This window comes from Apteryx rowi, unplaced genomic scaffold, assembly GCF_003343035.1.
Source record: "Apteryx rowi isolate R43461 unplaced genomic scaffold, aptRow1 scaffold_45, whole genome shotgun sequence".
Classification (NCBI taxonomy): domain Eukaryota; kingdom Metazoa; phylum Chordata; class Aves; order Apterygiformes; family Apterygidae; genus Apteryx; species Apteryx rowi.
In genome coordinates, this window is record NW_020450705.1 from 70,901 (window position 1) to 88,010 (window position 17,110).

The following is a 17,110-nucleotide window of genomic DNA, read 5'->3' on the forward strand; positions in this document are numbered from 1 at the left end:
ACTGAAATGTGGAAATATAATTACACTACATACAAACACAATAGGCCTCCCTAAAAGGAAGATTTCTAAGTCAAAAACCTATTACAGGTACCTTAAACAATTTCCCTCTAGCTAATTTCTCTTGTTTTGGCCAACGTAAAATCTTATGGTGTTCATAATCTGGTGAAAATTTTAGTAGAAATGGGCACCCGCCAAAGAAAAATCTATTCTTAGTGCCATGATTGTGAGCACAACTTGGAGCCCTGCCTTTCAGCAGAATTTAGGATTTTCATACTATAGATCACATTCGACTACAAATGTCATCTTTTGTTTGTCTCTTTCCCCTACATGCTCATGCAAACTACCTCCCTCTTGTTTCAGAAAAGAATTATTTTTTGTAACTAATATGACTGTTCCTGACTGTTGAGTCAACAAAATAAAGCATTAACCAATAATACTGCAGTAATACAATGAGATGCACATCAAATATCCAGAGGAAATATATGGCTCGGAGGATTTACATACAGTACTGAGTGATATAATAGCAGGAAACTTCAGATACAACAGGTTATTTAAACTAATTAATATTGGTGTACAAAACATGGAAATACAGACTTCTTATCAGACTTTTCTTAATGCTTTTTGTGGAGCTAGAGAATTTGTAGAATCCAGATACCAGGTTTCTGGCTCTGGCTGTCATTTAGTAGCGGCTCTGGCTGTCATTTAGTAGTGTCTTCATACACTGTCCTGCCTGCAGAAGAGTGCCAAAGAATTTGTGAATTCGTTTGCTTGGCACTTCACCTGCTGTGCAAATACATCCATTTCATAAAGGATGCAATTTATATCTTTCAGTATGGGAGAATATTATTAGATGTTCTGTTCAATGTTTTTACCAGGCAGTTCTCATTCTGTCTTGAGTAATCTGGGCTAATTGGAAATACAGTCATAATGAAGTGGGGAAAGGATTACGCTTTTTATTATGCTTCCTCTGTTGTGACTAATCGCTTAACAACATAGACCAAAATCGCATCAGATATCTCACATCGTATCAGATAGCTCATATGTTTCACCAGCAGGTACCCAGCCGACCCAGCCCGATAGTTGTAGGTGTAGTATATAAGCTTTGGAGCAAATCTGCTTACATTCTCTATGAAATCCAAATACTTTCTTAGCACGTTTAAGCATAAAGGTGGATAAAGAACTGATTTTTTGATTTATGTTACCCAACATGGAAAAGCAGAATTGAAAAACTGAATAAGAAAAGTAATTGCTTATTTTGTCTGTGCTATGCTGTACACTACACTCACATGAGCAAATAGTTTAACTCCAAATGCATGATTTGAAGCCAGACATCTATGTTGTAACTTTTATCATTATGGGGTGGGTAATTAAAGACGAATACTGTGTCATATTTTGATGATTATGAATATGTTAACTGTGACATAGTATTAAGGCGATAAGTGTGCTTGGAATTTCCAGTATTACAAATGTGATGAAATAGCTTCAAATAACAAATACCAAATATTCTACATCAAAGCAAGTAGTCAGTAAAATTGTGCAACCATGTGGGTGCAGGAAAAAAAGATGATTCATTTACAGATGTGCCGATGATAATGTTCTCATCATTGCACACAACCAGGGACACATCAGAAACAAGACAAGTATTTAGGCAACCACTGTTATTTTCAATTGGACAAACTTTTGTAAAAAATTGACATAACTTATATTCAGTTCCTATGGAAGAAATATTTTAAACACTTTTTGCTAGATGTAAGAAACATAAGCCTTTTGGAATATCCTTTTGGGATTAATTCCTCTGAAAAATAACAACTGAAAAAGCTACTGACTTCCAAAATATCCCATTTCCCTTTGAGGTGGGACTTCTGCTGCTGGTAGTAATATCTGCAGGAGGCTGGGTAGGTTGGTATTAGTCCACTTCTAAAAGCTTGTAAAAACCTGCTGCATTTTGACAGTCTAATTTCTAGAGACTCTGCAAATTAGTGCTGTCCCAGAAACAAGGCAGCATTGTTCAGAAAGGAGAATGGGAAAGAGGGCAGGTGCTGTTAATCTGTACATTAGAGTGTAAACCTGCAAAATCACAATAAAGTTCTTCTCCTTTGACAGAGCCATAGTGAAAATCTTCAAGTTACTGTAAAGAGCAATACGAGTTTTCTGGAAGCATTTAAGCACATGACTGAGAATATCCCTAGTGGGTGAGATTTTGAAACATGATTGAACACAGTCACTCAGTCTTGATTACAGTGTGGCATTTCCTTCTGTGTAGGCTGATCCATAGGGAATGCCATTCATACCAACCGAAGTAGAGCAGGATGACTCAGCTGATTAATCAGCTTTCCTTTTTCTCATAAGAAGAAAATATTTGGCTTCTCCAACTGCTATGTGATCACAGTCAAGCTCATGCTATAACTCACACAATTTTAGTCACCCCGACTCACCTTCTGAAAGAAGGAAAGCAAACTGTAACCTATGATCTGTTTTACAGCTACAAGACTGATGGATACAAATAGCAATACTGCACCGTGTCTTCTGTTGGCAACAGTCGCTGTCATTTGTGGGAGAAATGTCTCCTTTCCTGTTGTTTTCTGATCAAGAGTTGTCCCTAGTTTGGAATCAGCTGTAAATCCATAGTTAATTCTTAGTAAATAATAAATAAGTGTATCAACTGCTATCAAGAGCACTTGTATTTAGCTAAATAAATTCTAGTCACTTCCTCAGCTAGAAAATAGCACAGAATCTGCAGGTGAGCCATATCTCTAATTTTCAATCCAAAAATTTGCTGAATTTATGAATCAAGTTAACTGAAGAAAAAAAAGTCTAGTTGTAGAACTCTATTCTTAAGTAAACATAGGAGCAATTTTTTTTCTTTAATAGGTAAATCGCAGCAGATATGCACCTATGTATTGACCCAGTATGTGATCATTGTCATGAAATGCCTACGACATAAATGGATTTAATGATGAAGTTAAACGAAGTTCAGTTAAAGACACAATGATTCTAGACAGAAACCTATCAAGCCCCTGGCCTCCCACTAAGTAAGTGTCAAAGCACAGAAAGGTTGGCAACTATGGGGAAAGTTTAGAAAGTTAATGATAGTAAAAATGGGATTCACTGGAAACTGTAATCCTAACTCTACTAAGCATTGCCAGAGGCCTGACATGAAGAAACAAGTACTACTTCAAGCAGACTGCAAAGCCAAGGGATGGATTAACATCTGTGGGAATCAGCTGTGGATGAGATTCTTATTGATCCCTGAATGTCACAGGAATTTAGAAGTGTTAAAAGTAAATGAAAAAAAAAGATTTGTGGATTTGGTTCTTAAATTTAAAATACTGGATGAAAAATAATAACTTTTTTCTACATTTCAACTATGTATTTCCATAAAACTTGGTGTGATTTAGCTCAGTGTTACAAGGCAGGAGAAGAGACAGTTCTTCCAACTTGTTCACTGTTCACTGTCAAGCTTCATCTTGTATGAAAAGGAGGGACATGGAGCTCTTTCGCTGCTGTAAACTAGCATTACTATTACTAACCTCCAAGCTGTTGTTTTATGTTTAAGCTGTGTTGCTGTGGATTTTGTTTCTGGCTTATCCCTGCCTATCCTTATTAATAAGATTAAGACTTTGCTCACATTCTTCTGATTAAAATGCAGTCATTCTGGGAAGAGATTCCAGGTCTCCTTTCAGCAGAGTAATCAGGTATTATCAGCACATCTGTGAATTCAAGTTACCATTTTTTAATGTCAAAGTTTGCACAAAGATAGCAGTCTTCCATGCAGGCTACAGAATATACTTTTTACAAAGTATTGTGTTATCTTTGAAGATAACTCATTATCCATACCAATTAGAATAACAGGTTCCATTTTGTAGTAGTGGTATCAACAGCATTCGCATACTGTAGCTAGCTGCAATGCTGCCTCAAGCTGATGAGCTCACAGGTTTTGGAATTGTCATTTTTCTCAGTAGTTTAAGCAGCCAAAGCTACCTCACATCTCAACTTGCCTGGAGCCTATGTGCATTTCTCCACAGAATTTTTCTCATATTAAACTGGAAAGAGCATGAGCTGAACTTCAAGCTTTGCTGCATTTATCAGCTATAGCTTTCAAATATTATTTCCAAGTTATTATTTCTGTTGCTTCTCATTCTTATAGCAAGTTACTATTCCAGGATTTTCAAAAGTGCCTCTTCCCTTTATGGCTCCTTCCTCCATACCTTCTATAAGGTAGGTGATACAGGACTAGAAGAAGTATTTGTTTAATCAGCTTCTGCAAGATTGTTTTGATGAATGTAAGATGAGAAAATTTATTGCAGCAGTTTGGTCATCCCAGTTTCAAGAGTTCTCACAGTCAATTTACTGATTGTACTCACTATGGAAAGAGTTTCATACCTAATACAATAAAAGACCTTGAGGAAAATAATACATCGGTAAGCGCAGTAACAGCAAACTTCTAATCTTGGCCTGTTTTTATTAGAATTACTGCATTTCAGTCTCTGCCTAGCAGGAAAGTCAATGAACTACACGGGTAGTTGAAGTCTGAACAGTGTAAAGCTCTGCAACAAGATCAATGATTAGCACTGCTTTATAATTTAGGCATTCACATTTATTCAGACTTAGAATAAGGCCAGACAGAACTGTGGAAAAGTGGCTGAAATGTAGTAGTGCACAATTAAATGGAAAGAGGAATATCTTCCCCAGTATACTTTTTGACTGCAGCAAAAAACGCATTCAGCAACCAGATGATGACAGAAAATAGAAAATGAACACATAAAAACGCCAGAAATGTTCTAAGCACAAGTGTGTTACCAAGTACAGATTTATAAAAATTGCGGAGGCTGATAGGTTAGTCCAACTCCCTGTTTCCTGTTCTTAAGCAGAGGTTGCTGAGGCCTGAACTTCTTTTAAACTGAAACTCCTTTGTACTTTGTTCTTTCCGTAAGAGACTCTCTTATATGAGGCTGTCAACAGCAGGAAAAAGGATCTTTATAAACACTTTTCTGTTTAGTTGTCCTCCTGTACAGAATTACTGTATGACGGGGCAACTGAAGAGACAAACTCCTCAAAACCACCAGTGAAATAATTCAAAGTCACAGGCATTTCAAGGACAGCAGCAGAGTGCCAACAAGGAAGGACATCTTGCACTCTATATCATCATTCCCTTCTCTGCATATTACATTGATCATTATTCATGCTTTGTGCAAGCTGAGGATATTGCAGGGTGGTCAAAAGGGGCTCAGGACCCAAAAAGCTGCTGGTTCCACATCCAGAGAAGCCCCTTTTCACATTTCCCTTAAATGTCTGGGTGGGGAAGAAAAGCCTCCCGTCTTGAAACATTTACAGCAGCTGCCTCTCCTCAAACGCTGACATAATACAGAGAGAGAAAACTCCTACTCACCCACTGCTCACTGGGTCTGCGCCCAGGAGCTCACAAGATGCAGCTAAAATACGGACTCCATTCAAACCATCTTTCTTCTCTGGGAGCATTAGCTGGATATTTTGTGCAGCAGCTGCCTGACATACTCAGAGTGCTGGGGGGTTATGCAGTGCAGAAGTTTGGGCTGTACTTCTCTGGCCTCACAGGATTTAGTGTCAGGGTCTCAACTGAAGCAGAGCTGAGATTCCTTTGAGCATAGGAATGAAGTAACCTGAATCAAGTCACTGTCCTTATTCAGTATAAGGGAAAATAGTTTACATCATAAATTTTTCTGAATATATATATTTTTGCTAACATAAAAAACCTATCATGTTTTGTTACTACTTCTCTTTGTGGTTGTCAACAGTTGTCTAGCATAGCAACTGCACATGTCACTGTGCAATAGGTTAACATGGTAATGAGTAAATACCTTCCATAAAAGACCAAAGCTGAGAGGCATAAGATAACAAGATGTCCAGCAAGCACTGTGGTGAAGAGCAGGTAGGGCAGGGATTCTCCATGAGGTCACAGTGTGTCAAAGAAGGTAGGGAAACTCGCAAGAGGAAAGGACATGGTCAGAATGCATGTGGAGGAGACAGAGTGCTTGGAGCCAGAGAGGAAACAAAAAAAGAGTATGTATGTCAAGATATAGGCATGAGCAGAGGAAGGACTGAGTTCCAGAGAATATGAAATTTTACCAGTAGGAGTATATTCCTTGGTCCAAGAGTGTGTACTGCCCTGCCAACCATATCAAATTAGCACAACTGTGGCACAGAACAGCCCTGCAGTGGCTTAAATACTTAAGAGTATTCTGAGGAATTGTTTTGAACTTATATTAAATGGGAAAGGTGGGTGGAGAAGAAGTGTTTTTGAGTGTCCCTGTATTTTTACAATCTGCAGAACAAGCTCAGGCTTTGCAATGAGAAGATACACAAATGTCTGCCCAAATCCCTGCATGTCACCTCATGTATAGCAGCACACAGCTCACTGCTCTCCATTGCTTACATCCAGTAGCCATCTAGAATCAATATACTTCTCAAATTTACAGGTTATGTAAAAAAATACAGAAGTCAATCCCAATCATTTAGGTTGTTATAGATCCAACTGAAGTTGGGGCTTGTTGATTTAAAGAAAAATATTAACTTTTAAAGTTAATTAAAAATATTATTCCTATAGCATATGCACATTTTTAACAAAGTGAGTTAAATGCAGTTAAAAATAAGGTAGGCATACAATGAACGTGACTGGTTTGAGGTCATTACCCATTTCATCCTCAATGAGAATAAGGAAGTCAATTTCTGAAGCTTCATTTGAGTTTTCTTGACACCGTTTCCCTATTGTCAGGTAATTTTTCAGAGCTGTAACATAATCATTAGAGCAGGAACTCATTCACTAAAAGAAAGAAGCCTCCATAGGTGTCATGAAGGTAAAAGGCCTCATTTAGAAATAGGTAAGAATAACCTAGAAGTTAAAAAAAAAAAAAAAGGTTGGGTGAGAAAGTGAATACAGCTTGTTGTTAGAGAAGGAAACTGCTCGGCAAGAATCTTACATTATTCTTTTGATTCTTTACTTGCTACAAAAGTAATTTCTACTGATAGATCATAAGGCTGTGGCGAGGCCCACTTGACAAAGTGCACTTAAAATGACTTAACATCTTTGGATGGAAGATGCTACACAGGAAAAGTAATATTCTGTTTTTGTATGGACAATATTTCTTCACTACCTCAGAAATCTTTGAATGAACAGAGGAGCATCTCCAATTTGTAAGGTGGGAGCTTTATCTTGGAAATCTGTGTCTTTAAGTTATTCTTAATGCAAAAAATCCAATGCATCATTGTGACTGCTGCAGTTAGAAGATTTTTATGAAGTCCAACCAGCTCCTCAGATTTTGTAAATTTATTTTAGAGTTCACTTAACTTTAGTCTTCTTTGCTGCATCTCTTCTACATTTTGACTTGCCAGACATAGACACACCTCAATTTCCCTTCTGTATTTTCAGAATTCCTACTCCACTAAAATGTCTTTGTGGCTTTTAATCAATATACAAGCACTGGAAGATTTGTAGAATTTAAAATTCCTTTTTCATGCAAAAAATGAAAGGAATATGAAAGCCTGAAACACATGGGCATTAATTATTAAAAGTCATGAAGATCACGGCCATAATTTCTAGATGTTGCTTGTACTTAAAGAATGTTATTTTCCAAATTTGAGATTTAGAGAAACATTACAGATGATGGAATCTCTCTTTGGGAATGTGATCATGACATATCAGCTTATTTTTATTTTCTCCATCATTTCTTGAGTTACGCATTTTATGCATTACACTACAAGACATGTTTGATCTCTAAAAACCTTGTTTGCTTTAAATTTCATTGCACAGTGGTAAAAAAGGAAAAAGAATTAAAAAAAGAAAATTATGAGCTTGAATAAAGATAAAATGCTAGTATCACTGTTAGGATTCAGCTGGTTCTTATTAATCAAGGTTTGGCTAAGAATCAGGATTTGTATTTTCTTCTGAACAGCTGGAATAAGATCACTAGTTGGACAAGTTTACTGGCCCTTAAAGCTATTGTATTTTTCTGCCTTAAGTGCTTTGGCTATAAGGGGGGATAGTAACACTGTACTCTGATTACCCCCATACTTTCTCTTCCCCAACAAATTCCAGTATCATTTTGGTAGTTTTATAATAGTAAGTCTGAAATTCCAGTTCTTTCATGTGGTGTAAAACATCATTTTATTCCCCTGGGCTTCATCTCCAATACTGGTCATTTCTTATTGGAGACCTCGGGACCAAACATAGCAAGTTAGGCACCTGGCTACATGTCATTTACATAGCTGTTAATAACACTTCCTGTCACAAAACCAGCTCAAGAACCATTTGGGGAATGTGTAGAGGGAGAATGCACCCATGCAGTTCGTTTGGCCTTGTTGCTTTATGCAGCAACTAGAGGATAACTGCTCTTCCTGTGCTTGGACAGAAGCGTGTAGCAACCTTGCATGTTGGCTTGGAGTTGGGTGGGATGGAGGCATCCATCTCCATAGATCTCAGATGCATCTGACTTTATGTGGGGTGGATGGATTTATCCCATTTACGCTGCAGTAGCTGTCCTGTCAGTGAGTGCCTGAGATCATCAGTCACTGCTTTGTGCCAGTGAATTAGGATTTATGAAACCCTGGAGCCCTGTAAAATGTATATACAGTTTGAAGTCCATATCAAAAGTTCCAAGCTAATCATCACCTGTCAGTCATTAATTTTAGGATTTGATTTATGGATGCTAATATGACCATCCAGCTTTATACAACGGTATGCTCAGGTAACTTATTTCTAGCCAGCACTTTTATTTCTACATTACTTAATTTTACCAGTTTTATGCCATTGAGTCCATTGATTTCGGGAAAATGAGATCCACTTGATCCTTTCAACGTTTTTTGTCATTTATTTTCAGAGAGATTTCTCACTAGACTGATAAGTGACCATTAATCCATTTTTCCTTCACTATATTTCAAAGACATTTTTAGCCTGACAGAGACAATTTTAGTATCATGTATTTGGTGAAAGTCAGTTTGTCTTTGTTGTCTTAAATATGATAAAATCTTCTCTTCTGTCAGGGCTGCTCTGTCTATGTAGATCACTGTAAGAACAGCCAGTCTGTCACAATGAAAGCTGCATCCCATTGCAAATTTTTAATGGTGTAGCCTCCTGAAGGTCATGTAATTCTCCAAACAAAACCACATTTTTGATGACTGTTGATGATTCTAAATTCCCATGAGCATATTCTGCATATTAGAGTACCATGATTCTAAAGATCATATTGTCAGAAATAGAAGTCTGTCTCCACTGTGTTTTACAATTCACTAGTTACAAAGTGAGCCTTTTAAAGTTGAGCTCTGTCTGCCCTGTGCAAGGATCTTTTTGTTGTTGTGCTCTTCTACAAGAGTTTCCACCATCTAGTGCAAAAATTCACCACCTGTTCCCGCAGGCTGGATCTCTCCCACCAGCTAACTTCATTTGGCCCCTAACACTCTGAGAGAATGTAGTGCCAATGAGGCTAGCATAGGTGATGTGCAGTAGTCTTGTTTTCCTTTCTGGGCCAAAGCATGTGCAGAAAATGAAGGGACCGGTACTCCTCTGCTCCATTACTGATGGCTGAGGTTTTAGCACTAATAGAGCTGGGGTTTTAAGAGAACTCAGTGTTGCAGGGAACACATCCTCAAAAGGATGGTGGGCCCTGAGCAGATTGGCACAGCGATAGTGTCATCTAAAGGCTGCTTCTCTGCAGAGGTACTAGCAATTGAAATATTCACATACTGATTCAGGAGGCCAGGAACGATAAAACTAGGCTACTGCAACTAAGCCATTCCCATTACTTAGGCCCCCAATAAGTGTAAAATAAACCCTAAGAACAACTGTTTTCCAAACCCAAACCCTTACAAGCTTCTAATTTGGTGAATCTCTACCCTGCAAGTCAAGATTCATAACACAATTTTCCTTTAACTATCCAAAATGGACAGAGGCATCATGCGCTATCAAGCATTCTTGTTATCACTGCCTAGACTAAACCTGAATCAGAAATCTAGAAGCAGACAGATCTGTGTTTGTTGCACATCCTATGATGATGATGATCATGGTGATATGATCCACGGTCATTGCTGCAGGTCAGTATTTTTCTGTCTACTGCTCTCCCTAGAAATACTCAAAGGAGCATTTCAGTACCGGAGGCATTTGGAACTAAGGGAAGCGTATGAGACACAGGTAGCTTACAACTGGCTCTGCAGCATACATGAAGCTCTTATTTTCAGGATGAGTCACTGTAGATGTAACAGAGGAATGAAATCGTGAGTGAATTAGAAATTCTTATTTTCTTACTCATCAAGATCAAGAGAAACTTGAAATGCAGTGCCTCTGACACTGCTCTTAGTCATAATGGGTTAAGGATTCCCTTCAAGGCCTCCCAGGACTCAGAAAGTTTTTGTCTGAATTGCTATTGCTCAATTTTCATTCATATACCTGTTCAAACATTTCAGTGAGGTAGATGTGTCAGTAGCCACCTTCTCTTTATAAGCAACTTCAGCACCAAGTGCCACCCTCATTTCTCTCTTACTGCCAGAAGCAGTGGGATAAAACTAATACATCACTTGACACTCAGCTTTTACGTCAGCATTTAACTCACTCCTTTGAAGAAAAGCTTTAATTCCATCCTAATTGTACATTAATTAGCCATTTATTTTGCTGACCTCTATAGTCCCATTTGCTGCACAGGCAGTATATCATTCATCATTGCAAATAATATCCGAAAGCAAGTGGCAATTTACTGACTATAGACCATCTGTTCCCAGTAGCCCTAGTGCAACACACATGCTCCATATTGTGTGACTGGAGAGAACTGCACAGATTTCACTGCTGGTTCAAATCCTATGCAGTATGAACAACTTCTTTTGTCAGTACTGAAGAAAGCAACCACTTCTAAGCTCTGAAATGGAGAAATCTAATCAATGCTTTGGGGGATCTATTGGCTCACTCAATACTCTGAAAACTATTATTCCCTGCTATCATGATGTTGGTTTTCTTCTATTTCCTGTCATTGGAATTACAAAATAGGTAATATTTTGTAATAGTAATAATAGGCTGTGTCTTCTCAGCCTAATCGCTTGTTCTTTCACACCTTCTGCAGGAATTGCATGAGACTTGAGGGTAACTAGGTTATTTGCACTAGGGAGCTCACTTATGAAATACTCTTCATTCCATAAATTCAAGATGTATCAGCATTTCTGTAATCACGAAGAAAAAAAGATTCAAATGTGCTTTAGGTTTATTTTTGCATACCCCCAATATCTGCCAAGAACTTTAAGAAAGACAGAAAACAACATTCCAAATTGTATCATGTTTTGAACTACAACATTCTCCTTTTGCATTTTTTTTAGAAAGGAATTTTACACTGCTATATTTGATTGAGTCAAAGTGAATAGTAATTTATCTTTTCTCTTGCAAGTGCAGGAGCTACTTTAATGGAATCTGGTGAATGTGTATTTAGAAAGCAGCACTATTTCCACTACTAACAAAACGCACCAAAAATGTTCTGTATTACAAACAAACATGCTTCATTCCTACTGAAATTTACAGATAGTAACATTACACTGATAGCCCAATTCAATTCTAGTGCTTCTCTAAAGTCAGATATTATTGGAAGGAGCAGGGTACCCAAGCACCTGAAGAGCTACAAGACACATAGGTATACATTCTCATTGGCTCTTGTGATCTAACAGCCCAATTAGTATTCCTTGCTGCCAGAGGTCTGCAGGGAATACTAATGCTAGTAATGTTCTGCAAGTCATTTTTGCTGAAATGGCATGGACTGGAAATCACTGTAGGACTTGAACTTCCCACTTACAAATACTGCAGCATAGGCTAATGGTATTCAACGTGGAGTTGTGTTTTTTTCCTCCTAGCCATGCCTAACTTGTATCCAGGGGACTCCAACATGTGTAAAAAGACCACGTAAAAAAGCTTATATTCAATGGGTTAAAAACATCTTAGTAGTAAACGGAATTTCCAACCGTAATGGACCATTTGTTAAGACGACTTGAATAAAGATGGTAAAATGACATTAAACATTTCTGAAAATTGAGCCTTTGCCATTTTTTACCTAACTTCATTCTGCTTTAAATATACCTCTTAATTCCCTTAGTCTATTGTATCTTTATAGGTACACAGCTCTAGGTTGGCTACAACAGTAGAAGGTTTTCTGTGCACAAGACAAAGCATACAAAAGCAAAGCAAACTGATAGAAAGCATAAGTGTGTTGCTACTGCATGTGACAGAAATCTTCAGAGAATGAACGGGTAGGCAGGACTGCCATTTCTGACCTCTGATACCTTTACACTGATTCTGTCTCTATAGGTGTGAACTGCACGTGAAACAAGAAACAAGTGATTAGATGTTTCTCTGTAACTGGAGGAAGATAGAAAATGGATCACTTTCAGCTTAGAAAATTGTATTTCTTATGTGCCTATGATCGAAAATGTGTGCTGCAAGTAATAAGTGTCTAGGATAAAAGCTGAGACATAATTAGAACTTTACTGCTGCGTTATGGACAGCAAGACAAAGGCTTGCCAAAGCATTTTGGAAGATTTTGTTCCTTCAGTTTAAGCAGCAGCACACTGTATTCACACTGAGGATGCTCCCACCTGTTTAGTACTATGCCACTAATCATGTGAGGTGTCAGCGGTGTCCTGGTCTGAGTTTTCACTTTATGCTGGTAGAACTGTAACACAGCAGTATGGCCTTAATTACTGATTGCTCAACCAGATTTTTATGTATTTCCTGGTCTTTCATGTCCCTTGTTACAAGCTGTGACAAAGCAATAAAAGCACCTTCTTTTCAGAACTGTATAATGTTAGGGATAAAAACCTCACAGGAAAAATGGAATATGGCACTCTTCATGGAAAGCCCATGCAGCAAGAATACGTTCCAACTAGACATGATGGGAATTACATGCTTTTAACATACGGAGCGTATACTGATCTCTAACAAATTAATAATGAGGTAGAGGGGGAGTTTTCCCTCCTCTTCCCCTTCTTCCCTCCCACCCCATCCTCACTCACATTTTAGCAAAAGTGCATGGCAATAAACACTGAGATCGCACAAACAGTTTGCAAAAGCTAATTGGATAATGAATAGACCCACATGTTTTCAGAGCTGAATGCACATCCTTGGCCTTTAGAGCTCCCTGTAGAAAGCCTTTCTGTGTTTTTGAGTGGAAAATAAGAGTCATCACTGATTAAAAAGCACCTCTTTTTAATCTGAAAAGTTTGGTGGCTGGATCTAAATCATGTGTAACTTCAGAAGAGATAAAAGTTATTTGTTTAAGTGAGGTGTGATTGAAAATGATCACTCCCATTTGTCTCAAGAAAATGTGTATTAAATTCTGCCATAGTGCAATTTGTGACTACTAATGATAGAACCTGTTTATTAACTCACAGTATTTTGGGAGTACCTAGTACATGATTCAGCCAGTATACCAAGAGTAGGAAGAGATAAGTTATCTTTGTAGAACTGTAAGAGACACCAAGATAGGGATTTACCTTAAAGACTGTGATTTGGTAGCAGGAGTTCTTCCTTGTATTAGTGCAATATTTGTAAACTAAAGCTTTAGAGAGAGCATTGTTAAAGTGCTGGCTGACTGTCAGCTGACCCAGCAGAAAAGAACTGTATGCACTAGTGGCTAAAACTTCTAATATTCTTGGTCATGACAAAAACATTTCATTCTACCTTGCAATGACTGTTCTAGAGGTACCACGCTGTATAAAAGAACAGCCTTATCGTTGATCTTGCAAAAAATTGGATGATTGGTTTCTGAGCACTGTTTTTAATTGAAACAGGGCAGCCTACAGAGTAAGACTGCAATTTTTGCTGGAAATTGAATTACTGGAATTCACGTTCCTTTAAAACTTAAATATATCTTAACTGCTCTAGGTTGGTAGCAAAGAAGAAAGCAGCTATCTTTCCTCATTTTGTAGGCGTAAGCAAAAAAGAAAACTGCCCTTAATCTCAGTGATTCTCTTTCTCAGAATGTTCCAAATCCCCTGGGGCTGATGGATACTATGAAGCTCTTGTTAGCCCCAGAGCAAATCTCCCTATGGGAAAGCTGTTCTTGTTCTTCATAATATCATGGTCAAATGGAACCAGAAATAAGAAACATTAGAAGACTGAAAATTTTCTGAAATGCAATTATATCTTTGTCAAGCAAATTTAAAGTAGCAAGTTTTCATCTTTCTCTGCCGTCCTTTGCTATTGAGGTACTGAAAGAGCAAAATTAATCCATTTTAAAAATAAATGTAAAAATACCCTTGAACTGCAGCCAAACACACTGCTATTTTGCCCGTTACCATCAAGTGTGTATAATATTATTCTGTGATAATAACAGCTGATCTTAGAAGAACACGTAACTGGAAGGAACCTCCTGGATTGTCAAGTTCAGTCACTTCTGTCAAAATTACATCCCCAAAATCTATTAAAAACATTAGGATTTTGACAGATACGCAAAAGAAGTATTTCTGATTTGCTTTGACAGAGCTGGATACCTGAAGGAGAAGTTTATGTTGGTGAAACATCACCACTGGTGGGGTGGGCTAGAGTTGTGATAAATCAAGCTTCAATTTTTTCTCTGATAGAAAGTTTTATTTTAAACTTTAACATTGTTGAAACATTGCCCAGTGTCCTGGGGAGAAAAAGTGGGTGATGTCCTGGAGGCCAATCTTCCATGCTATATTTCTTGTTAGACAAGTGATAGTCATGAAATGGAACCACTTTAACATAGTACAGCATTTTTTCTCCCCATTGTAATGATACTTTATCTGCATATGCACATTTAAGAGAGATATTTTTCTGTATTTCTTACAAAAACAGACCTGCCAAAATTCAATAGCAGTGTTCATAGAGAGGTGTCAAATCTGGGAATTACAAAACTCTCATGCATATATTTACATGCTTTACAACCCAGTTTCTAATTGTCCAAGTACTGCAGTATGAATTTAAATGGATCTTCACTGGAAGCAAGAGTTACATGGTTGGGGGAGGGGGGGAGAGAGGGATTACTTGGAACAGAGTTCTACACAGAGATTTGGCAATAATCTTAAACTGATATTCTTACTGGAAACAATTAATTTAGTAAATTTAGTAAATTTAAAGTACTAAATAACTCTTCCAGGTAATACACCTTTTCTGTATTCTCATAATCAGATCCTATGGGATAAGATAACTGTTCAAAAAAAAAGGGGGGGGGGAATTCCCTACCTATACTTGTTTTGTTTGGCACTTTGCTTACAGGTGCCAGCAAGCAGAGTCTTTCAAGACATGGGATCACTTTATTTTTAATGTGAACCTTTTTTTTCATAACCATTATATTAAGCCCCATGTTATGTTACTTTTAGACTGTTCCACTTCTTTATTGTGTGATGACCAGATAAGCAAAGAGAAGGGGAGAGAGATTATTAATATTTTAATTACTACCTTTTCAGACAACCCTTGGACAGGTTGGTAAATATTGTGTTTGTTTTACTGTAAATCACTATGAAGCATTCATGTGCAAATTGCATTTTATATATTTATAATGTACCACTTTGACTATATGTGCAGAGAGTTAGAAATAAAAATATAAGTTTTTATTTTCCAAGCCTGTAACTTTGAATGGATGTAAATTGTGAGGAAAGACTTAATTCTGTAGGATACAGTATTAATCCCTGGGAATGGTAGGTACAGAGGAATAGTGTATAGACACTATCTTCAGCATCATTTGAATAGCACTGCATCATTTACTGGATTTTGCCGCAACTGGGAATCCGGGAAGAAGAGAGCAAAAGAACATTACAAAAACAAAAAAAAACTGCTGAAAATAAACTTTTTTGTGGTTAAATAACCAGCCAGTTGGAATTGAGGCACTGTTTTCTTAGGGTGGCAGAACAGTTGGAAAAGTTGTTGGATTTTTTTTGGCAGTGGTCTGCATATTACAGCTCTATCATTACTGTTACTAAATTGACAGAGTACATTGAAAGGGTTATTATTTTACTAGCACATTCTTGCAAAAATATAGTGTACTCAGTCTGATAGCATGAAGCTTTTGTTTTTAGAATTTTCTTCGACCCTTCTGACACATTCATACCACTGTGACTAGCTGAACTCTGAAATACTTCAAACAGGTAGGCACAGTAGAACATGAGCCATGATCTACAGACAGCAGCAAATCATCATAGAAGTGGTGCAAAAAGCAATATAATGAGCACATAACAGATACACTCCTATGTCCTGCACTGCTTGAAAAAGGACTTGGAAAATTTCAGTTAGATTTTTTAAAGTCAGATAGTTTTGTATTTGGATCTTAGTAACAGAGCCAAAAACAGTGGCCACACTTACTGTCAGTCAGCTCTCCCGTGGACAGAAATGGTACATGTGTAAACTGAATCTGGTTTAAAAATAATTGAACATTCCTCATGTTTTTGGTGTTAACAGCATTTTCTTCTGGTTGCCCAGAAAGGTTGTGGAATCTCCATCCTTGGAGATATTCAAAACCCAGCTGGACACAGTCCTGGGCAACCTGGTCTAGCTGACCGTGCTTGAGCAGGGGGGCTAGAGCAGATAATCTCCAGAGGTCCCTTCCAACCCCAACTATTCTGTGATTCTTAGCAATAGCACTTGAACCTCCATGCTGAATCCAGCAGCACCCTTTGCAGTACAGGAGTACCTTATACAACCCTTATTCCCTTTATTAAAGGAGACAGATCAACTACCTAAATATTTAAGATAAATGAAATACTATTTCCATCACTTTCATGAATTCATGTATTTTGCTGAGAAGGTACCAGCATACTGGATTTAAAAGATGAAGAAAATAATGGTTCTCCTTTGACTTGGTGTCTATGTGACCATTCACAGTGCAGCAATTAAGAGCAGAGTTACTATTGTCTTGACAGTACTCGAAGGACAACCATATGTGCCTTCACGTGGATGCAAGTCTTGTAGCTTCAGTTCTTCTCAAATATCAGCTGAGATCAGATAATTCTCTGCCAACATACAGCAACCTGTGATTCTCCTGATTATCACTGGATTGCCCAAGAGGCTTCCTTGTTGATGCAGCTGTTGCTTTCAGGCTCACTGCCTTCCTCTTCTTCACCAGACTTCAGCAGTCACCCTTATCTTTGTGCCAATTTT

The 17,110-nt window shown here is 37.8% G+C and overlaps 1 protein-coding gene across 14 annotated transcripts in view; it reads right to left on the reverse strand.

Annotated features, from left to right (window-relative positions):
- Positions 1–17,110, reverse strand: part of LOC112971630 — a 133,913-nt gene that overhangs the window by 47,652 nt on the left and 69,151 nt on the right. The window lies entirely within an intron of this gene.